This window comes from Phyllopteryx taeniolatus, chromosome 17 (genome assembly GCF_024500385.1).
Source record: "Phyllopteryx taeniolatus isolate TA_2022b chromosome 17, UOR_Ptae_1.2, whole genome shotgun sequence".
Classification (NCBI taxonomy): Eukaryota; Metazoa; Chordata; class Actinopteri; order Syngnathiformes; family Syngnathidae; genus Phyllopteryx; species Phyllopteryx taeniolatus.
Window position 1 is genome coordinate 16,847,379 of NC_084518.1, and position 17,453 is coordinate 16,864,831.

A 17,453-nucleotide genomic window follows, 5' to 3' on the forward strand; every position below is an offset into this window, starting at 1 on the left:
GGAGAGCGTTAGACTGAAGATCTAAAGGACCCTGGTTCGGTCACGGGTTTCGGCATGGAGTACACAGGAGCTTCATTTTGCAGGAGTTATTGCACCTCTGGTTGTGTAGTGCTTTAAAGGCCTTTTGAATGAGTTGCAAACAGGCACTTTTAAAGACCATAGCAAGCCGAAATAGCTCTGTTGGGAGAACGTTAGACTGAAGATCTAAAGGTCCCTGGTTCAATCCCGGGTTTCGGCATGGAGTACACAGGAATTTCAATTTGCAGGAGTTATTGCACCTCTGGTTGTGTTCTGAGTGCTTCCTAGGCCTTTTGAATGAGTTGCAAACAGGCACTTTTAAAGACCATAGCAAGCCGAAATAGCTCAGTTGGGAGAGCGTTAGACTGAAGATCTAAAGGTCCCTGGTTCAATCCCGGGTTTCGGCATGGAGTACACAGGAACTTCCTTTTGCAGGAGTTATTGCACCTCTGGTTGTGTTCTGAGCTTTCTCGGCCTTTTGAATGAGTTGCAAACAGGCACTTTTAAAGACCATAGCAAGCCGAAATAGCTCAGTTGGGAGAGCGTTAGACTGAAGATCTAAAGGTCCCTGGTTCGATTCCGGGTTTCGGCATTGGTGTACACAGGAATTTCATTTTGCAGGAGTTATTGCACCTCTGGTTGTGTTCTGTGCTTCCTAGGCCTTTTGAATGAGTTGCAAACAGGCACTTTTAAAGACCATAGCAAGCCGAAATAGCTCAGTTGGGAGAGCGTTAGACTGAAGATCTAAAGGTCCCTGGTTCAATCCCGGGTTTCGACATATACTGGAATTAGATTTTGAATGAGTTGCAACTAGCCACATTTCAAGACAATCGTAACCCGAAATAGCTCAGTTGGGAGAGCGTTAGACTGAAGATCTAAAGGACCCTGGTTCGGTCCCGGGTTTCGGCATGGAGTACACAGGAATTTCGTTTTGCAGGAGTTATTGCACCTCTGGTTGTGTAGTGCTTTAAAGGCCTTTTGAATGAGTTGCAAACAGGCACTTTTAAAGACCATAGCAAGCCGAAATAGCTCAGTTGGGAGAGCGTTAGACTGAAGATCTAAAGGTCCCTGGTTCAATCCCGGGTTTCGGCATGGAGTACACAGGAACTTCATTTTGCAGGAGTTATTGCACCTCTGGTTGTGTTCTGAGTGTGCTTTCTCGGCCTTTTGAATGAGTTGCAAACAGGCACTTTTAAAGACCATAGCAAGCTGAAATAGCTCAGTTGGGAGAGCGTTAGACTCAAGATCTAAAGGTCCCTCGTTCAATCCCGGGTTTCGGCATGGAGTACACAGGAATTTCATTTTGCAGGAGTTATTGCACCTCTGGTTGTTCTGCTTCCTAGGCCTTTTGAATGAGTTGCAAACAGGCACTTTTAAAGACCATAGAAAGCCGAAATAGCTCAGTTGGGAGAGCGTTAGACTGAAGATCTAAAGGTCCCTGGTTCAATCCCGGGTTTCGGCGTATACAGGAATTTGATTTTGAATGAGTTGCAACTAGCCACATTTCAAGACAATCGTAACCCGAAATAGCTCAGTTGGGAGAGCGTTAGACTGAAGATCTAAAGGACCCTGGTTCGATCCTGGGTTTCGGCATGGAGTACACAGGAATTTCGTTTTGCAGGAGTTATTGCACCTCTGGTTGTGTTCTGTGCTTCCTAGGCCTTTTGAATGAGTTGCAAACAGGCACTTTTAAAGACCATAGCAAGCCGAAATAGCTCAGTTGGGAGAGCGTTAGACTGAAGATCTAAAGGTCCCTGGTTCAATCCCGGGTTTCGACATATACTGGAATTAGATTTTGAATGAGTTGCAACTAGCCACATTTCAAGACAATCGTAACCCGAAATAGCTCAGTTGGGAGAGCGTTAGACTGAAGTTCTAAAGGACCCTGGTTCGGTCCCGGGTTTCGGCATGGAGTACACAGGAATTTCGTTTTGCAGGAGTTATTGCACCTCTGGTTGTGTAGTGCTTTAAAGGCCTTTTGAATGAGTTGCAAACAGGCACTTTTAAAGACCATAGCAAGCCGAAATAGCTCAGTTGGGAGAGCGTTAGACTGAAGATCTAAAGGTCCCTGGTTCAATCCCGGGTTTCGGCATGGAGTACACAGGAACTTCATTTTGCAGGAGTTATTGCACCTCTGGTTGTGTTCTGAGTGTGCTTTCTCGGCCTTTTGAATGAGTTGCAAACAGGCACTTTTAAAGACCATAGCAAGCTGAAATAGCTCAGTTGGGAGAGCGTTAGACTCAAGATCTAAAGGTCCCTCGTTCAATCCCGGGTTTCGGCATGGAGTACACAGGAATTTCATTTTGCAGGAGTTATTGCACCTCTGGTTGTTCTGCTTCCTAGGCCTTTTGAATGAGTTGCAAACAGGCACTTTTAAAGACCATAGAAAGCCGAAATAGCTCAGTTGGGAGAGTGTTAGACTGAAGATCTAAAGGTCCCTGGTTCAATCCCGGGTTTCGGCGTATACAGGAATTTGATTTTGAATGAGTTGCAACTAGCCACATTTCAAGACAATCGTAACCCGAAATAGCTCAGTTGGGAGAGCGTTAGACTGAAGATCTAAAGGACCCTGGTTCGATCCTGGGTTTCGGCATGGAGTACACAGGAATTTCGTTTTGCAGGAGTTATTGCACCTCTGGTTGTGTTCTGAGTGCTTCCTAGGCCTTTTGAATGAGTTGCAAACAGGCACTTTTAAAGACCATAGCAAGCCGAAATAGCTCAGTTGGGAGAGCGTTAGACTGAAGATCTAAAGGTCCCTGGTTCAATCCCGGGTTTTGGCATGGAGTACACAGGAATTTCAATTTGCAGGAGTTATTGCACCTCTGGTTGTGTTCTGAGTGCTTCCTAGGCCTTTTGAATGAGTTGCAAACAGGCACTTTTAAAAACCATAGCAAGCCGAAATAGCTCAGTTGGGAGAGCGTTAGACTGAAGATCTAAAGGTCCCTGGTTCAATCCCGGGTTTCGGCATGGAGTACACAGGAACTTCATTTTGCAGGAGTTATTGCACCTCTGGTTGTGTTCTGAGCTTTCTCGGCCTTTTGAATGAGTTGCAAAAAGGCACTTTTAAAGACCATAGCAAGCCGAAATAGCTCAGTTGGCAGAGCGTTAGACTGAAGATCTAAAAGTCCCTGGTTCAATCCCGGGTTTCGGCATGGAGTACACAGGATTTTCAATTTGTAGGAGTTGTTGCACCTCTGCTTGTGTTCTGAGTGCTTCCTAGGCCTTTTGAAAGAGTTGCAAACAGGCACTTTTAAAGACCATAGCAAGCCGAAATAGCTCAGTTGGGAGAGCGTTAGACTGAAGATCTAAAGATCCCTGGGTTTTGGCATGTAGTACACAAGAATGGGATTTTGCAGTTGATATTGCACCTATGGTCGTGTTTTGCTAGTTTGCGTCATAGGCCCTTAAATGAGTTGCAACCAGGCACTTGTAAAGGTCAGAGTAACCCAAAATAGCTCAGTTGGGAGAGCGTTAGACTGAATATCTAAAGATCCCTGGTTCAATCCCAGGTTTCGGCATGTAGTACACAGGAATTTGTTCTATGAGCTTGTGCTTCCTCGACCCTTTGAATGAGTTACAAAAAGGCACTTTTAAAGACCATAGCAAGCCGAAATAGGTCAGTTGGGAGAGCGTTAGACCGAAGATCTAAGGCTCCCTGGTTTGATCCCGGGTTTCGGCATGGAGTACACAGGAGCTTCATTTTGCAGGAGTTATTGCACCTCTGGTTGTGTTCTGAGTGCTTCCTAGGCCTTTTGAATGAGTTGAAGATCTAAAGGTCCCTGGTTCAATCCCGGGTTTCGGCATATACAGGAATTTGATTTTGAATGAGTTGCAACTAGCCACGTTTCAAGACAATCGTAACCCGAAAAAGCTCAGTTGGGATAGCGTTAGACTGAAGATCTAAAGATCCCTGGGTTTTGGCATGTAGTACACAAGAATGGGATTTTGCAGTTGATATTGCACCTATGGTCGTGTTGTGCTAGTTTGCGTCATAGGCCCTTAAATGAATTGCAACCAGGCACTTTTAAAGACCATAGCAAGCTGAAATAGCTCAGTTGGGAGAGCGTGAGACTGAACATCTAAAGGTCCCTGGTTCAATCCCGGGTTTCACCATGTATTACACAAGAATGTGATTTTGCAATAGTAATTGCACCTATGGTCGTGTTCTATTTTGCGTCATAGGCCCTTGCATGAGTTGCAACCAGGCACTTTTAAACCCCATAGCAAGCCGAAGTAGCTCAGTTGGGAGAGCGTTAGACTGAAGATCTAAAGGTCCCTGGTTCAATCCCGGGTTTCGGCATGTCGTACACAAGAATGTGCTTCTGCAGTAGTTATTGCACCTCTGGTTGTGTTCTGAGTGTGCTTTCTCGGCCTTTTGAATGAGTTGCAAACAGGCACTTTTAAAGACCATAGCAAGCCGAAATAGCTCAGTTGGGAGAGCGTTAGACTGAAGATCTAAAGGTCCCTGGTTCAATCCCGGGTTTCGGCATGGAGTACACAGGAATTTCAATTTGCAGGAGTTATTGCACCTCTGGTTGTGTTCTGAGTGCTTCCTAGGCCTTTTGAATGAGTTGCAAACAGGCACTTTTAAAGACCATAGCAAGCTGAAATAGCTCAGTTGGGAGAGCGTTAGACTGAAGATCTAAAGGTCCCTGGTTCGATTCCGGGTTTCGGCATTGGAGTACACAGGAATTTCATTTTGCAGGAGTTATTGCACCTCTGGTTGTGTTCTGTGCTTCCTAGGCCTTTTGAATGAGTTGCAAACAGGCACTTTTAAAGACCACAGCAAGCCGAAATAGCTCAGTTGGGAGAGCGTTAGACTGAAGATCTAAAGGTCCCTGGTTCGATTCTGGGTTTCGGCATTGGAGTACACAGGAATTTCATTTTGCAGGAGTTATTGCACCTCTGGTTGTGTTCTGAGTGCTTCCTAGGCCTTTTGAATGAGTTGCAAACAGGCACTTTTAAAGACCATAGAAAGCCGAAATAGCTCAGTTGGGAGCGCGTTAGACTGAAGATCTAAAGGTCCCTGGTTCAATCCCGGGTTTCGGCATATACAGGAATTTGATTTTGAATGAGTTGCAACTAGCCACATTTCAAGACAATCGTAACCCGAAATAGCTCAGTTGGGAGAGCGTTTGACTGAAGATCTAAAGGTCCCTGGTTCAATCCCGGGTTTCGGCATGGAGTACAAAGGAATTTCATTTTGCAGGAGTTATTGCACCTCTGGTTGTGTTCTGAGTGTGCTTTCTCGGCCTTTTGAATGAGTTGCAAACAGGCACTTTTAAAGATCATAGCAAGCCGAAAAAGCTCAGTTGGGAGAGCGTTAGACTGAAGATCTAAAGGTCCCTGGTTCAATCCCGGGTTTCGGCATGGAGTACACAGGAATTTCAATTTGCAGGAGTTATTGCACCTCTGGTCGTGTTCTGAGTGCTTCCTAGGCCTTTTGAATGAGTTGCAAATAGGCACTTTTAAAGACCATAGCAAGCTGAAAAAGCTCAGTTGGGAGAGCGTTAGACTGAAGATCTAAAGGTCCCTGGTTCAATCCCGGGTTTCGGCATGGAGTACACAGGAACTTCATTTTGCAGGAGTTATTGCACCTCTGGTTGTGTTCTGAGCTTTCTCAGCCTTTTGAATGAGTTGCAAACAGGCACTTTTAAAGACTATAGCAAGCCGAAATAGCTCAGCTGGGAGAGCGTTAGACTGAAGATCTAAAGGTCCCTGGTTCGATTCCGGGTTTCGGCATTGGTGTACACAGGAATTTCATTTTGCAGGAGTTATTGCACCTCTGGTTGTGTTCTGAGTGTGCTTTCTCGGCCTTTTGAATGAGTTGCAAACAGGCACTTTTAAAGATCATAGCAAGCCGAAAAAGCTCAGTTGGGAGAGCGTTAGACTGAAGATCTAAAGGTCCCTGGTTCAATCCCGGGTTTCGACATATACTGGAATTAGATTTTGAATGAGTTGCAACTAGCCACATTTCAAGACAATCGTAACCCGAAATAGCTCAGTTGGGAGAGCGTTAGACTGAAGATCTAAAGGACCCTGGTTCGGTCCCGGGTTTCGGCATGGAGTACACAGGAATTTCGTTTTGCAGGAGTTATTGCACCTCTGGTTGTGTAGTGCTTTAAAGGCCTTTTGAATGAGTTGCAAACAGGCACTTTTAAAGACCACAGCAAGCCGAAATAGCTCAGTTGGGAGAGCGTTAGACTGAAGATCTAAAGGTCCCTGGTTCAATCCCGGGTTTCGGCATGGAGTACACAGGAACTTCATTTTGCAGAAGTTATTGCACCTCTGGTTGTGTTCTGAGTGCTTCCTAGGCCTTTTGAATGAGTTGCAAACAGGCACTTTTAAAGACCATAGCAAGCCGAAATAGCTCAGTTGGGAGAGCGTTAGACTGAAGATCTAAAGGTCCCTGGTTCAATCCCGGGTTTCGGCATGGAGTACACAGGAACTTCATTTTGCAGGAGTTATTGCACCTCTGGTTGTGTTCTGAGCTTTCTCAGCCTTTTGAATGAGTTGCAAACAGGCACTTTTAAAGACCATAGCAAGCCGAAATAGCTCAGTTGGGAGAGCGTTAGACTGAAGATCTAAAGGTCCCTGGTTCAATACCGGGTTTCGGCATGGAGTACACAGGAACTTCATTTTGCAGGAGTTATTGCACCTCTGGTTGTGTTCTAAGTGTGCTTTCTCGGCCTTTTGAATGAGTTGCAAACAGGCACTTTTAAAGACCATAGCAAGCTGAAATAGCTCAGTTGGGAGAGCGTTAGACTCAAGATCTAAAGGTCCTTCGTTCAATCCCGGGTTTCGGCATGGAGTACACAGGAATTTCGTTTTGCAGGAGTTATTGCACCTCTGGTTGTGTACTGTGCTTTAAAGGCCTTTTGAATGAGTTGCAAACAGGCACTTTTAAAGACCATAGAAAGCCGAAATAGCTCAGTTGGGAGAGCGTTAGACTGAAGATCTAAAGGTCCCTGGTTCAATCCCGGGTTTCGGCGTATACAGGAATTTGATTTTGAATGAGTTGCAACTAGCCACATTTCAAGACAATCGTAACCCGAAATAGCTCAGTTGGGAGAGCGTTAGACTGAAGATCTAAAGGACCCTGGTTCGATCCCGGGTTTCGGCATGGAGTACACAGGAATTTCGTTTTGCAGGAGTTATTGCACCTCTGGTTGTGTAGTGCTTTAAAGGCCTTTTGAATGAGTTGCAAACAGGCACTTTTAAAGACCATAGCAAGCCGAAATAGCTCAGTTGGGAGAGCGTTAGACTGAAGATCTAAAGGTCCCTGGTTCAATCCCGGGTTTCGGCATGGAGTACACAGGAACTTCATTTTGCAGGAGTTATTGCACCTCTGGTTGTGTTCTGAGCTTTCTCGGCCTTTTGAATGAGTTGATAACAGGCACTTTTAAAGACCATAGCAAGCCGAAATAGCTCAGTTGGGAGAGCGTTAGACTGAAGATCTAAAAGTCCCTGGTTCAATCCCGGGTTTCGGCATGGAGTACACAGGATTTTCAATTTGTAGGAGTTATTGCACCTCTGGTTGTGTTCTGAGTGCTTCCTAGGCCTTTTGAAAGAGTTGCAAACAGGCACTTTTAAAGACCATAGCAAGCCGAAATAGCTCAGTTGGGAGAGCGTTAGACTGAAGATCTAAAGATCCCTGGGTTTTGGCATGTAGTACACAAGAATGGGATTTTGCAGTTGATATTGCACCTATGGTCGTGTTCTGCTAGTTTGCGTCATAGGCCCTTAAATGAGTTGCAACCAGGCACTTGTAAAGGTCAGAGTAACCCAAAATAGCTCAGTTGGGAGAGCGTTAGACTGAATATCTAAAGATCCCTGGTTCAATCCCAGGTTTCGGCATGTAGTACACAAGAATTTCATTTTGCAGGAGTTATTGCACCTCTGGTTGTGTTCTGCTTCCTAGGCCTTTTGAATGAGTTGCAAACAGGCACTTTTAAAGACCATAGAAAGCCGAAATAGCTCAGTTGGGAGAGCGTTAGACTGAAGATCTAAAGGTCCCTGGTTCGATCCTGGGTTTCGGCATTGGAGTACACAGGAATTTAATTTTGCAGGAGTTATTGCACCTCTGGTTGTGTTCTGAGTGCTTCCTAGGCCTTTTGAATGAGTTGAAGATCTAAAGGTCCCTGGTTCAATCCCGGGTTTCGGCATATACAGGAATTTGATTTTGAATGAGTTGCAACTAGCCACATTTCAAGACAATCGTAACCCGAAATAGCTCAGTTGGGATAGCGTTAGACTGAAGATCTAAAGATCCCTGGGTTTTGGCATGTAGTACACAAGAATGGGATTTTGCAGTTGATATTGCACCTATGGTCGTGTTCTGCTCGTTTGCGTCATAGGCCCTTAAATGAGTTGCAACCAGGCACTTTTAAAGACCATAGCAAGCCGAAATAGCTCAGTTGGGAGTTGCAAACAGGCACTTTTAAAGACCATAGCAAGCCGAAATAGCTCAGTTGGGAGAGCGTTAGACTGAAGATCTAAAGGACCCTGGTTCGATACTGGGTTTCGGCATGGAGTACGCAGGAATTTCGTTTTGCAGGAGTTATTGCACCTCTGGTTGTGTAGTGCTTTAAAGGCCTTTTGAATGAGTTGCAAACAGGCACTTTTAAAGACCACAGCAAGCCGAAATAGCTCAGTTGGGAGAGCGTTAGACTGAAGATTTAAAGGTCCCTGGTTCAATCCCGGGTTTCGGCATGGAGTACACAGGATTTTCTTTTTGCAGGAGTTATTGCACCTCTGGTTGTGTAGTGCTTTAAAGGCCTTTTGAATGAGTTACAAAAAGGCACTTTTAAAGACCATACCAAGCTGAAATAGCTCAGTTGGGAGAGCGTTAGACTGAAGATCTAAAGGTCCCTGGTTCGATCCCGGGTTTCGGCATGGAGTACACAGGATTTTCAATTTGTAGGAGTTATTGAACCTCTGGTTGTGTTCTGAGTGCTTCCTAGGCCTTTTGAATGAGTTGAAGATCTAAAGGTCCCTGGTTCGATCCCGGGTTTCGGCATATACAGGAATTAGATTTTGAATGAGTTGCAACTAGCCACATTTCAAGACAATCGTAACCCGAAATAGCTCAGTTGGGATAGCGTTAGACTGAATATCTAAAGATCCCTGGGTTTTGGCATGTAGTACACAAGAATGGGATTTTGCAGTTGATATTGCACCTATGGTCGTGTTCTGCTAGTTTGCGTCATAGGCCCTTAAATGAGTTGCAACCAGGCACTTTTAAAGACCATAGCAAGCCGAAATAGCTCAGTTGGGAGAGCGTTAGACTGAAGATCTAAAGGTCCCTAGTTCAATCCTGGGTTTCGGCATGGAGTACACAGGAACTGCATTTTGCAGGAGTTATTGCACCTCTGGTTGTGTTCTGAGCTTTCTCGGCCTTTTGAATGAGTTGCAACCAGGCACTTTCAAAGACCATAGCAAGCCGAACTAGCTCAGTTGGGAGAGCGTTAGACTGAAGATCTAAAGGTCCCTGGTTCAATCCCGGGTTTCGGCATGGAGTACACAGGAATTTCAATTTGCAGGAGTTATTGCACCTCTGGTTGTGTTCTGAGTGCTTCATAGGCCTTTTGAATGAGTTGCAAACAGGCACTTTTAAAGACCATAGCAAGCCGAAATAGCTCAGTTGGGAGAGCGTTAGACTGAAGATCTAAAGGTCCCTGGTTCAATCCCGGGTTTCGGCATACAGGAATTTGATTTTGAATGAGTTGCAACTAGCCACATTTCAAGACAATCGTAACCCGAAATAGCTCAGTTGGGATAGCGTTAGACTGAAGATCTAAAGATCCCTGTACACAAGAATGGGATTTTGCAGTTGATATTGCACCTATGGTCGTGTTCTGCTAGTTTGCGTCATAGGCCCTTAAATGAGTTGCAACCAGGCACTTTTAAAGACCATAGCAAGCCGAAATAGCTCAGTTGGGAGAGCGTTAGACTGAAGTTCTAAAGGTCCCTGGTTCAATCCCGGGTTTCGGCATGGAGTACACAGGAATTTCAATTTGCAGGAGTTATTGCACCTCTGGTTGTGTTCTGAGTGCTTCATAGGCCTTTTGAATGAGTTGCAAACAGGCACTTTTAAAGACCATAGCAAGCCGAAATAGCTCAGTTGGGAGAGCGTTAGACTGAAGATCTAAAGGTCCCTGGTTCAATCCCGGGTTTCGGCATACAGGAATTTGATTTTGAATGAGTTGCAACTAGCCACATTTCAAGACAATCGTAACCCGAAATAGCTCAGTTGGGATAGCGTTAGACTGAAGATCTAAAGGACCCTGGTTCGATCCTGGGTTTCGGCATGGAGTACACAGGAAGTTCGTTTTGCAGGAGTTATTGCACCTCTGGTTGTGTAGTGCTTTAAAGGCCTTTTGAATGAGTTGCAAACAGGCACTTTTAAAGACCACAGTAAGCCGAAATAGCTCAGTTGGGAGAGCGTTAGACTGAAGATCTAAAGGTCCCTGGTTCAATCCCGGGTTTCGGCATGGAGTACACAAGAACTTCATTTTGCAGGAGTTATTGCACCTCTGGTTGTGTTCTGCTTTCTCTGCGTTTTGAATGAGTTGCAAACAGGCACTTTTAAAGACCATAGCAAGCCGAAATAGCTCAGTTGGGAGAGCGTTAGACTGAAGATCTAAAGGTCCCTGGTTCAATCCCGGGTTTCGGCATGGAGTACACAGGATTTTCAATTTGTAGGAGTTATTGCACCTCTGGTTGTGTTCTGAGTGCTTCCTAGGCCTTTTGAATGAGTTGCAAACAGGCACTTTTAAAGACCATAGCAAGCCAAAATAGCTCAGTTGGGAGAGCGTTAGACTGAAGATCTAAAGGTCCCTGGTTCAATCCCGGGTTTCGGCATATACAGGAATTTGATTTTGAATGAGTTGCAACTAGCCACATTTCAAGACAATCGTAACCCGAAATAGCTCAGTTGGGATAGCGTTAGACTGAAGGTCTAAAGATCCCTGGGTTTTGGCATGTAGTACACAAGAATGGGATTTTGCAGTTGATATTGCACCTATGGTCGTGTTCTGCTAGTTTGCGTCATAGGCCCTTAAATGAGTTGCAAACAGGCACTTTTAAAGACCATAGCAAGCCGAAATAGCTCAGTTGGGATAGCAATAGACTGAAGATCTAAAGGACCCTGGTTCGATCCTGGGTTTCGGCATGGAGTACACAGGAATTTCGTTTTGCAGGAGTTATTGCACCTCTGGTTGTGTTCTGTGCTTTCTCGGCCTTTTGAATGAGTTGCAAACAGGCACTTTTAAAAACCATAGCAAGCCGAAATAGCTCAGTTGGGAGAGCGTTAGACTGAAGATCAAAAGGTCCCTGGTTCAATCCCGGGTTTCGGCATGGAGTACACAGGAATTTCAATTTGCAGGAGTTATTGCACCTCTGGTTGTGTTCTGAGTGCTTCATAGGCCTTTTGAATGAGTTGCAAACAGGCACTTTTAAAGACCATAGCAACCCGAAATAGCTCAGGTGGGAGAGTGTTAGACTGAAGATCTAAAGGTCCCTGGTTCAATCCCGGGTTTCGACATATACAGGAATTTGATTTTGAATGAGTTGCAACTAGCCACATTTCAAGACAATCGTAACCCGAAATAGCTCAGTTGGGAGAGCGTTAGACTGAAAATCTAAAGGACCCTGGTTTGATCCTGGGTTTCGGCATGGAGTACACAGGAATTTCGTTTTGCAGGAGTTATTGCACCTCTGGTTGTGTAGTGCTTTAAAGGCCTTTTGAATGAGTTGCAAACAGGCACTTTTAAAGACCACAGCAAGCCGAAATAGCTCAGTTGGGAGAGCGTTAGACTGAAGATCTAAAGGTCCCTGGTTCAATCCCGGGTTTCGGCATGGAGTACACAGGAACTTCATTTTGCAGGAGTTATTGCACCTCTGGTTGTGTTCAGTGTGCTTTCTCGGCCTTTTGAATGAGTTGCAAACAGGCACTTTTAAAGACCATAGCAAGCGAAATAGCTCAGTTGGGAGAGCGTTAGACTGAAGATCTAAAGGTCCCTGGTTCAATCCCGGGTTTTGGCATATACAGGAATTTGATTTTGAATGAGTTGCAACTAGCCACATTTCAAGACAATCGTAACCCGAAATAGCTCAGTTGGGATATCGTTAGACTGAAGATCTAAAGATCCCTGGGTTTTGGCATGTAGTACACAAGAATGGGATTTTGCAGTTGATATTGCACCTATGGTCGTGTTCTGCTAGTTTGCGTCATAGGCCCTTAAATGAGTTGCAACCAGGCACTTTTAAAGACCATAGCAAGCCGAAATAGCTCAGTTGGGAGAGCGTTAGACTGAAGATCTAAAGGTCCCTAGTTCAATCCTGGGTTTCGGCATGGAGTACACAGGAATTTCAATTTGCAGGAGTTATTGCACCTCTGGTTGTGTTCTGAGTGCTTCATAGGCCTTTTGAATGAGTTGCAAACAGGCACTTTTAAAGACCATAGCAAGCCGAAATAGCTCAGTTGGGATAGCAATAGACTGAAGATCTAAAGGACCCTGGTTCGATCCTGGGTTTCGGCATGGAGTACACAGGAATTTCGTTTTGCAGGAGTTATTGCACCTCTGGTTGTGTTCTGTGCTTTCTCGGCCTTTTGAATGAGTTGCAAACAGGCACTTTTAAAGACCATAGCAAGCCGAAATAGCTCAGTTGGGAGAGCGTTAGACTGAAGATCAAAAGGTCCCTGGTTCAATCCCGGGTTTCGGCATGGAGTACACAGGAATTTCAATTTGCAGGAGTTATTGCACCTCTGGTTGTGTTCTGAGTGCTTCATAGGCCTTTTGAATGAGTTGCAAACAGGCACTTTTAAAGACCATAGCAACCCGAAATAGCTCAGGTGGGAGAGTGTTAGACTGAAGATCTAAAGGTCCCTGGTTCAATCCCGGGTTTCGACATATACAGGAATTTGATTTTGAATGAGTTGCAACTAGCCACATTTCAAGACAATCGTAACCCGAAATAGCTCAGTTGGGAGAGCGTTAGACTGAAAATCTAAAGGACCCTGGTTTGATCCTGGGTTTCGGCATGGAGTACACAGGAATTTCGTTTTGCAGGAGTTATTGCACCTCTGGTTGTGTAGTGCTTTAAAGGCCTTTTGAATGAGTTGCAAACAGGCACTTTTAAAGACCACAGCAAGCCGAAATAGCTCAGTTGGGAGAGCGTTAGACTGAAGATCTAAAGGTCCCTGGTTCAATCCCGGGTTTCGGCATGGAGTACACAGGAACTTCATTTTGCAGGAGTTATTGCACCTCTGGTTGTGTTCTGTGTGCTTTCTCGGCCTTTTGAATGAGTTGCAAACAGGCACTTTTAAAGACCATAGCAAGCGAAATAGCTCAGTTGGGAGAGCGTTAGACTGAAGATCTAAAGGTCCCTGGTTCAATCCCGGGTTTTGGCATATACAGGAATTTGATTTTGAATGAGTTGCAACTAGCCACATTTCAAGACAATCGTAACCCGAAATAGCTCAGTTGGGATATCGTTAGACTGAAGATCTAAAGATCCCTGGGTTTTGGCATGTAGTACACAAGAATGGGATTTTGCAGTTGATATTGCACCTATGGTCGTGTTCTGCTAGTTTGCGTCATAGGCCCTTAAATGAGTTGCAACCAGGCACTTTTAAAGACCATAGCAAGCCGAAATAGCTCAGTTGGGAGAGCGTTAGACTGAAGATCTAAAGGTCCCTAGTTCAATCCTGGGTTTCGGCATGGAGTACACAGGAACTGTATTTTGCAGGAGTTATTGCACCTCTGGTTTTGTTCTGAGCTTTCTAGGCTTTTTGAATTAGTTGCAAACAGGCACTTTTAAAGACCATAGCAAGCCGAAATAGCTCAGTTGGGAGAGCGTTAGACTGAAGATCTAAAGGTCCCTGGTTCCATCCCGGGTTTTGGCATATACAGGAATTTGATTTTGAATGAGTTGCAACTAGCCACATTTCAAGACAATCGTAACCCGAAATAGCTCAGTTGGGATAGCGTTAGACTGAAGATCTAAAGATCCCTGGGTTTTGGCATGTAGTACACAAGAATGGGATTTTGCAGTTGATATTGCACCTATGGTCGTGTTCTGCTCGTTTGCGTCATAGGCCCTTAAATGAGTTGCAACCAGGCACTTTTAAAGACCATAGCAAGCCGAAATAGCTCAGTTGGGAGAGCGTTAGACTGAAGATCTAAAGGTCCCTAGTTCAATCCTGGGTTTCGGCATGGAATACACAGGAACTGAATTTTGCAGGAGTTATTGCACCTCTGGTTGTGTTCTGAGCTTTCTAGGCTTTTTGAATTAGTTGCAAACAGGCACTTTTAAAGACCATAGGAAGCCGAAATAGCTCAGTTGGGAGAGCGTTAGACTGAAGATCTAAAGGTCCCTGGTTCAATCCCGGGTTTCGGCTTGGAGTACACAGGAATTACAATTTGCAGGAGTTATTGCACCTCTGGTTGTGTTCTGAGTGCTTCCTAGGCCTTTTGAATGAGTTGCAAACAGGCACTTTTAAAGACCATAGCAAGCCGAAATAGCTCAGTTGGGAGAGTGTTAAACTGAAGATCTAAAGGTCCCTGGTTCAATCCCGGGTTTGGACATATACAGGAATTTTATTTTGAATGAGTTGCAACGAGCCACATTTCAAGACAATCGTAACCCGAAATAGCTCAGTTGGGAGAGCGTTAGACTGAAGATCTAAAGGACCCTTGGTTTTGGCATGTAGTACACAAGAATGGGATTTTGCAGTTGATATTGCACCTATGGTCGTGTTCTGCTAGTTTGCGTCATAGGCCCTTAAATGAGTTGCAACCAGGCACTTGTAAAGGTCAGAGTAAGCCAAAATAGCTCAGTTGGGAGAGCGTTAGACTGAAGATCTCAAGGTCCCTGGTTCAATCCCGGGTTTCGGCATGGAGTACACAGGATTTTCCTTTTGCAGGAGTTATTGCACCTCTGGTTGTGTTCTGAGTGTGCTTTCTCGGCCTTTTGAATGAGTTGCAAACAGGCACTTTTAAAGACCATAGCAAGCCGAAATAGCTCAGTTGGGAGAGCGTTATACTGAAGTTCTAAAGGTCCCTGGTTCAATCCCGGGTTTCGGCATGGAGTACACAGGATTTTCAATTTGCAGGAGTTATTGCACCTCTGGTTGTGTTCTGTGCTTCCTAGGCCTTTTGAATGAGTTGCAAACAGGCACTTTTAAAGACCATAGCAAGCCGAAATAGCTCAGTTGGGAGAGCGTTAGACTGAAGATCTAAAGGTCCCTGGTTCAATCCCGGGTTTCGGCATATACAGGAATTTGATTTTGAATGAGTTGCAACTAGCCACATTTCAAGACAATCGTAACCGGAAATAGCTCAGTTGGGAGAGCGTTAGACTGAAGATCTAAAGGATCCCGGGTTTCGGCATGGAGTACACAGGAATTTCATTTTGCAGGAGTTATTGCACCTCTGGTTGTGTAGTGCTTTAAAGGCCTTTTGAATGAGTTGCAAACAGGCACTTTTAAAGACCATAGCAAGCCGAAATAGCTCAGTTGGGAGAGCTTTAGACTGAAGATCTAAGGCTCCCTGGTTCGATCCCGGGTTTCGGCATGGAGTACACAGGCATTTTATTTTGCAGGAGTTATTGCACCTCTGGTTGTGGTCTATGAATGTGCTTTATATGCCTTTTGAATGAGTTGCAACCAGGCACTTTTAAAGACCATAGCAAGCCGAAATAGCTCAGTTGGGGGAGCGTTAGACTGAAGATCTAAAGGTCCCTGGTTCAATCCCAGGTTTCGGCATGTTGTACACAGGAATTTGTTCTATGAGCTTGTGCTTCCTCGGCCCTTTGAATGAGTTGCAAAAAGGCACTATTGCGCAAAGGGCCAACCTGAAATCGCTCAGTTGGGAGAGCGCTCGACTGAAGATCAAAAGTTCCCGGGTTTCGGGATGTAGTACACAGGAATGTGATTTTGCAGGAGTTATTGCACCTCTGGTTGTGTTCTGAGCTTTCTAGGCCTTTTGAATGAGTTGCAAACAGGCACTTTTAAAGACCATAGCAAGCCGAAATAGCTCAGTTGGGAGAGCGTTAGACTGAAGATCTAAAGGTCCCTGGTTCAATCCTGGGTTTCGGCATGGAGTACACAGGAATTTGATTTTGCAGGAGTTATTGCACCTCTGGTTGTGTTCTCTTTGGGCTTTGTAGGCCTTTTGAATGAATTGCAAACAGGCACTGGTAAAGGTCACGGAAGCCGAAATAGCTCAGTTGGGAGAGCGTTAGACTGAAGATCTAAAGGTCCCTGGTTCAATCCCGGGTTTCGGCATGTAGTCCACAGGAATGTGATTTTGCAGGAGTTATTGCACCTCTGGTCGTGTGTTATGACCTTGTGCTTCATAGTCCCTTTGAATGAGTTGCAACCAAGCACTTTTAAAGACCATTGCAAGCTGAAATAGCTCAGTTGGGAGAGTGTTAGACTGAAGATCTAAAGGTCCTACTTCAATCCCGGGTTTTGGCATATTGTACACAGGAATTTGATTTTGCAGGAGTTATTGCACCTCCAGTCGTGTTCTCTGCTTCATAGGCCTTTTGAAGAAGTTGCAACCAGGCACTTGTAAAGATCATAGCAAGCCGTCATAGCTCAGTTGGGAGAGTGTTAGACTGAAGATCTAAAGGTCCCGGGTTTCAGCATGTAGTACACAAGAATTTGATTTTGCAGGAGTTATTGCACCTCCGGTCGTGTTCTCTGCTTCATAGGCCTTTTGAATGAGTTGTAATCAGGCACTTGTAAAGACCACAGAAAGCTGAAATAGCTCAGTTGGGAGAGTGTTAGACTGAATATCTAAAGGTCACTGGTTCAATTCCGGGTTTCGGCATGTAGTACACAGGAATTTGATTTTGCAGGAGTTATTGCACCTCTGGTTGTTGCTTCATAGGCTTTTTGAAGAAGTTGCAACCAGGCACTTGTAAAGACCACAGAAAGCTGAAATAGCTCACTTGGGAGACCATTAGACCGAAGATCCAAAGGTCCCTGGTTCAATCCCGTGTTTCGGCATGTAGTACACAGGAATTCGATTTTGCAGGAGTTATTGCACCGCTGGTCGTGTTCTATTATTGTGCTTCATTGGCCATTTGAATGAGTTGCAACCAGGCACTTTTAAAGACCTTGTGAGATAAACACCAAGCTGAAATATTAAGGTAAGGATTCTGGTTCAACCCCGGGTTTTGGCATGTAAACCAGTCACTTGTAAAGATCATAGCAAGCTGAAATAGCTCAGTTGTGAGAGCGTTAGACTGAAGATCTAAAGGTCCCTGGTTTAGGCATGTAACACACAGAAATGTGCTGTTGTTGGTTTTATTGCACCTCTGGTCGTGTTCTTGGTTTATCGGGCCTTTGAATGAGTCGCAACCAGGCACTTGTGAGCAAGACACCAAGCTGAAATAGCTCAGTTGGGAGACCATTAGAATGA

At 44.9% G+C, this 17,453-nt stretch overlaps 1 protein-coding gene and 66 non-coding genes across 69 annotated transcripts in view; 66 read left to right on the forward strand and 1 right to left on the reverse strand.

Moving 5' to 3' along the window:
• Positions 1-17,453, reverse strand: part of stard13a (StAR related lipid transfer domain containing 13a) — a 45,684-nt gene that overhangs the window by 12,788 nt on the left and 15,443 nt on the right. The gene's annotated exons all lie outside the window — the stretch shown is intronic.
• Positions 166-238, forward strand: trnaf-gaa (transfer RNA phenylalanine (anticodon GAA)). The gene has a single exon. It is a non-coding gene; the product is annotated as a tRNA-Phe (tRNA).
• Positions 353-425, forward strand: trnaf-gaa (transfer RNA phenylalanine (anticodon GAA)). The gene has a single exon. It is a non-coding gene; the product is annotated as a tRNA-Phe (tRNA).
• On the forward strand, positions 538-610 carry trnaf-gaa (transfer RNA phenylalanine (anticodon GAA)). Its single transcript has one exon. It is a non-coding gene; the product is annotated as a tRNA-Phe (tRNA).
• trnaf-gaa (transfer RNA phenylalanine (anticodon GAA)) lies at positions 724-796 on the forward strand. The gene has a single exon. It is a non-coding gene; the product is annotated as a tRNA-Phe (tRNA).
• trnaf-gaa (transfer RNA phenylalanine (anticodon GAA)) lies at positions 855-927 on the forward strand. The gene has a single exon. It is a non-coding gene; the product is annotated as a tRNA-Phe (tRNA).
• Positions 1,038-1,110, forward strand: trnaf-gaa (transfer RNA phenylalanine (anticodon GAA)). Its single transcript has one exon. It is a non-coding gene; the product is annotated as a tRNA-Phe (tRNA).
• Positions 1,227-1,299, forward strand: trnal-caa (transfer RNA leucine (anticodon CAA)). The gene has a single exon. It is a non-coding gene; the product is annotated as a tRNA-Leu (tRNA).
• Positions 1,408-1,480, forward strand: trnaf-gaa (transfer RNA phenylalanine (anticodon GAA)). The gene has a single exon. It is a non-coding gene; the product is annotated as a tRNA-Phe (tRNA).
• trnaf-gaa (transfer RNA phenylalanine (anticodon GAA)) lies at positions 1,539-1,611 on the forward strand. The gene has a single exon. It is a non-coding gene; the product is annotated as a tRNA-Phe (tRNA).
• On the forward strand, positions 1,724-1,796 carry trnaf-gaa (transfer RNA phenylalanine (anticodon GAA)). The gene has a single exon. It is a non-coding gene; the product is annotated as a tRNA-Phe (tRNA).
• Positions 2,038-2,110, forward strand: trnaf-gaa (transfer RNA phenylalanine (anticodon GAA)). The gene has a single exon. It is a non-coding gene; the product is annotated as a tRNA-Phe (tRNA).
• Positions 2,227-2,299, forward strand: trnal-caa (transfer RNA leucine (anticodon CAA)). The gene has a single exon. It is a non-coding gene; the product is annotated as a tRNA-Leu (tRNA).
• trnaf-gaa (transfer RNA phenylalanine (anticodon GAA)) lies at positions 2,408-2,480 on the forward strand. Its single transcript has one exon. It is a non-coding gene; the product is annotated as a tRNA-Phe (tRNA).
• Positions 2,539-2,611, forward strand: trnaf-gaa (transfer RNA phenylalanine (anticodon GAA)). Its single transcript has one exon. It is a non-coding gene; the product is annotated as a tRNA-Phe (tRNA).
• On the forward strand, positions 2,726-2,798 carry trnaf-gaa (transfer RNA phenylalanine (anticodon GAA)). The gene has a single exon. It is a non-coding gene; the product is annotated as a tRNA-Phe (tRNA).
• On the forward strand, positions 2,913-2,985 carry trnaf-gaa (transfer RNA phenylalanine (anticodon GAA)). The gene has a single exon. It is a non-coding gene; the product is annotated as a tRNA-Phe (tRNA).
• Positions 3,098-3,170, forward strand: trnaf-gaa (transfer RNA phenylalanine (anticodon GAA)). Its single transcript has one exon. It is a non-coding gene; the product is annotated as a tRNA-Phe (tRNA).
• On the forward strand, positions 4,246-4,318 carry trnaf-gaa (transfer RNA phenylalanine (anticodon GAA)). Its single transcript has one exon. It is a non-coding gene; the product is annotated as a tRNA-Phe (tRNA).
• On the forward strand, positions 4,435-4,507 carry trnaf-gaa (transfer RNA phenylalanine (anticodon GAA)). Its single transcript has one exon. It is a non-coding gene; the product is annotated as a tRNA-Phe (tRNA).
• trnaf-gaa (transfer RNA phenylalanine (anticodon GAA)) lies at positions 4,622-4,694 on the forward strand. The gene has a single exon. It is a non-coding gene; the product is annotated as a tRNA-Phe (tRNA).
• On the forward strand, positions 4,808-4,880 carry trnaf-gaa (transfer RNA phenylalanine (anticodon GAA)). Its single transcript has one exon. It is a non-coding gene; the product is annotated as a tRNA-Phe (tRNA).
• trnaf-gaa (transfer RNA phenylalanine (anticodon GAA)) lies at positions 4,996-5,068 on the forward strand. The gene has a single exon. It is a non-coding gene; the product is annotated as a tRNA-Phe (tRNA).
• trnaf-gaa (transfer RNA phenylalanine (anticodon GAA)) lies at positions 5,127-5,199 on the forward strand. The gene has a single exon. It is a non-coding gene; the product is annotated as a tRNA-Phe (tRNA).
• On the forward strand, positions 5,316-5,388 carry trnaf-gaa (transfer RNA phenylalanine (anticodon GAA)). Its single transcript has one exon. It is a non-coding gene; the product is annotated as a tRNA-Phe (tRNA).
• Positions 5,503-5,575, forward strand: trnaf-gaa (transfer RNA phenylalanine (anticodon GAA)). Its single transcript has one exon. It is a non-coding gene; the product is annotated as a tRNA-Phe (tRNA).
• trnaf-gaa (transfer RNA phenylalanine (anticodon GAA)) lies at positions 5,688-5,760 on the forward strand. The gene has a single exon. It is a non-coding gene; the product is annotated as a tRNA-Phe (tRNA).
• On the forward strand, positions 5,878-5,950 carry trnaf-gaa (transfer RNA phenylalanine (anticodon GAA)). The gene has a single exon. It is a non-coding gene; the product is annotated as a tRNA-Phe (tRNA).
• Positions 6,009-6,081, forward strand: trnaf-gaa (transfer RNA phenylalanine (anticodon GAA)). Its single transcript has one exon. It is a non-coding gene; the product is annotated as a tRNA-Phe (tRNA).
• Positions 6,192-6,264, forward strand: trnaf-gaa (transfer RNA phenylalanine (anticodon GAA)). Its single transcript has one exon. It is a non-coding gene; the product is annotated as a tRNA-Phe (tRNA).
• On the forward strand, positions 6,379-6,451 carry trnaf-gaa (transfer RNA phenylalanine (anticodon GAA)). Its single transcript has one exon. It is a non-coding gene; the product is annotated as a tRNA-Phe (tRNA).
• On the forward strand, positions 6,564-6,636 carry trnaf-gaa (transfer RNA phenylalanine (anticodon GAA)). The gene has a single exon. It is a non-coding gene; the product is annotated as a tRNA-Phe (tRNA).
• trnal-caa (transfer RNA leucine (anticodon CAA)) lies at positions 6,753-6,825 on the forward strand. The gene has a single exon. It is a non-coding gene; the product is annotated as a tRNA-Leu (tRNA).
• On the forward strand, positions 6,938-7,010 carry trnaf-gaa (transfer RNA phenylalanine (anticodon GAA)). The gene has a single exon. It is a non-coding gene; the product is annotated as a tRNA-Phe (tRNA).
• On the forward strand, positions 7,069-7,141 carry trnaf-gaa (transfer RNA phenylalanine (anticodon GAA)). Its single transcript has one exon. It is a non-coding gene; the product is annotated as a tRNA-Phe (tRNA).
• Positions 7,252-7,324, forward strand: trnaf-gaa (transfer RNA phenylalanine (anticodon GAA)). The gene has a single exon. It is a non-coding gene; the product is annotated as a tRNA-Phe (tRNA).
• Positions 7,437-7,509, forward strand: trnaf-gaa (transfer RNA phenylalanine (anticodon GAA)). Its single transcript has one exon. It is a non-coding gene; the product is annotated as a tRNA-Phe (tRNA).
• trnaf-gaa (transfer RNA phenylalanine (anticodon GAA)) lies at positions 7,986-8,058 on the forward strand. Its single transcript has one exon. It is a non-coding gene; the product is annotated as a tRNA-Phe (tRNA).
• On the forward strand, positions 8,475-8,547 carry trnaf-gaa (transfer RNA phenylalanine (anticodon GAA)). Its single transcript has one exon. It is a non-coding gene; the product is annotated as a tRNA-Phe (tRNA).
• trnaf-gaa (transfer RNA phenylalanine (anticodon GAA)) lies at positions 8,658-8,730 on the forward strand. The gene has a single exon. It is a non-coding gene; the product is annotated as a tRNA-Phe (tRNA).
• On the forward strand, positions 8,841-8,913 carry trnaf-gaa (transfer RNA phenylalanine (anticodon GAA)). The gene has a single exon. It is a non-coding gene; the product is annotated as a tRNA-Phe (tRNA).
• Positions 9,275-9,347, forward strand: trnaf-gaa (transfer RNA phenylalanine (anticodon GAA)). Its single transcript has one exon. It is a non-coding gene; the product is annotated as a tRNA-Phe (tRNA).
• On the forward strand, positions 9,460-9,532 carry trnaf-gaa (transfer RNA phenylalanine (anticodon GAA)). Its single transcript has one exon. It is a non-coding gene; the product is annotated as a tRNA-Phe (tRNA).
• trnaf-gaa (transfer RNA phenylalanine (anticodon GAA)) lies at positions 9,647-9,719 on the forward strand. The gene has a single exon. It is a non-coding gene; the product is annotated as a tRNA-Phe (tRNA).
• trnaf-gaa (transfer RNA phenylalanine (anticodon GAA)) lies at positions 9,940-10,012 on the forward strand. Its single transcript has one exon. It is a non-coding gene; the product is annotated as a tRNA-Phe (tRNA).
• Positions 10,127-10,199, forward strand: trnaf-gaa (transfer RNA phenylalanine (anticodon GAA)). Its single transcript has one exon. It is a non-coding gene; the product is annotated as a tRNA-Phe (tRNA).
• Positions 10,439-10,511, forward strand: trnaf-gaa (transfer RNA phenylalanine (anticodon GAA)). The gene has a single exon. It is a non-coding gene; the product is annotated as a tRNA-Phe (tRNA).
• Positions 10,622-10,694, forward strand: trnaf-gaa (transfer RNA phenylalanine (anticodon GAA)). Its single transcript has one exon. It is a non-coding gene; the product is annotated as a tRNA-Phe (tRNA).
• Positions 10,809-10,881, forward strand: trnaf-gaa (transfer RNA phenylalanine (anticodon GAA)). Its single transcript has one exon. It is a non-coding gene; the product is annotated as a tRNA-Phe (tRNA).
• trnaf-gaa (transfer RNA phenylalanine (anticodon GAA)) lies at positions 11,304-11,376 on the forward strand. The gene has a single exon. It is a non-coding gene; the product is annotated as a tRNA-Phe (tRNA).
• trnaf-gaa (transfer RNA phenylalanine (anticodon GAA)) lies at positions 11,805-11,877 on the forward strand. The gene has a single exon. It is a non-coding gene; the product is annotated as a tRNA-Phe (tRNA).
• On the forward strand, positions 11,991-12,063 carry trnaf-gaa (transfer RNA phenylalanine (anticodon GAA)). Its single transcript has one exon. It is a non-coding gene; the product is annotated as a tRNA-Phe (tRNA).
• trnaf-gaa (transfer RNA phenylalanine (anticodon GAA)) lies at positions 12,301-12,373 on the forward strand. The gene has a single exon. It is a non-coding gene; the product is annotated as a tRNA-Phe (tRNA).
• trnaf-gaa (transfer RNA phenylalanine (anticodon GAA)) lies at positions 12,673-12,745 on the forward strand. The gene has a single exon. It is a non-coding gene; the product is annotated as a tRNA-Phe (tRNA).
• trnaf-gaa (transfer RNA phenylalanine (anticodon GAA)) lies at positions 13,174-13,246 on the forward strand. The gene has a single exon. It is a non-coding gene; the product is annotated as a tRNA-Phe (tRNA).
• trnaf-gaa (transfer RNA phenylalanine (anticodon GAA)) lies at positions 13,360-13,432 on the forward strand. The gene has a single exon. It is a non-coding gene; the product is annotated as a tRNA-Phe (tRNA).
• trnaf-gaa (transfer RNA phenylalanine (anticodon GAA)) lies at positions 13,670-13,742 on the forward strand. Its single transcript has one exon. It is a non-coding gene; the product is annotated as a tRNA-Phe (tRNA).
• On the forward strand, positions 13,855-13,927 carry trnaf-gaa (transfer RNA phenylalanine (anticodon GAA)). The gene has a single exon. It is a non-coding gene; the product is annotated as a tRNA-Phe (tRNA).
• trnaf-gaa (transfer RNA phenylalanine (anticodon GAA)) lies at positions 14,165-14,237 on the forward strand. Its single transcript has one exon. It is a non-coding gene; the product is annotated as a tRNA-Phe (tRNA).
• trnaf-gaa (transfer RNA phenylalanine (anticodon GAA)) lies at positions 14,350-14,422 on the forward strand. Its single transcript has one exon. It is a non-coding gene; the product is annotated as a tRNA-Phe (tRNA).
• Positions 14,847-14,919, forward strand: trnaf-gaa (transfer RNA phenylalanine (anticodon GAA)). Its single transcript has one exon. It is a non-coding gene; the product is annotated as a tRNA-Phe (tRNA).
• Positions 15,036-15,108, forward strand: trnaf-gaa (transfer RNA phenylalanine (anticodon GAA)). Its single transcript has one exon. It is a non-coding gene; the product is annotated as a tRNA-Phe (tRNA).
• trnaf-gaa (transfer RNA phenylalanine (anticodon GAA)) lies at positions 15,221-15,293 on the forward strand. Its single transcript has one exon. It is a non-coding gene; the product is annotated as a tRNA-Phe (tRNA).
• trnaf-gaa (transfer RNA phenylalanine (anticodon GAA)) lies at positions 15,524-15,596 on the forward strand. The gene has a single exon. It is a non-coding gene; the product is annotated as a tRNA-Phe (tRNA).
• trnaf-gaa (transfer RNA phenylalanine (anticodon GAA)) lies at positions 15,715-15,787 on the forward strand. Its single transcript has one exon. It is a non-coding gene; the product is annotated as a tRNA-Phe (tRNA).
• Positions 16,049-16,121, forward strand: trnaf-gaa (transfer RNA phenylalanine (anticodon GAA)). The gene has a single exon. It is a non-coding gene; the product is annotated as a tRNA-Phe (tRNA).
• trnaf-gaa (transfer RNA phenylalanine (anticodon GAA)) lies at positions 16,237-16,309 on the forward strand. The gene has a single exon. It is a non-coding gene; the product is annotated as a tRNA-Phe (tRNA).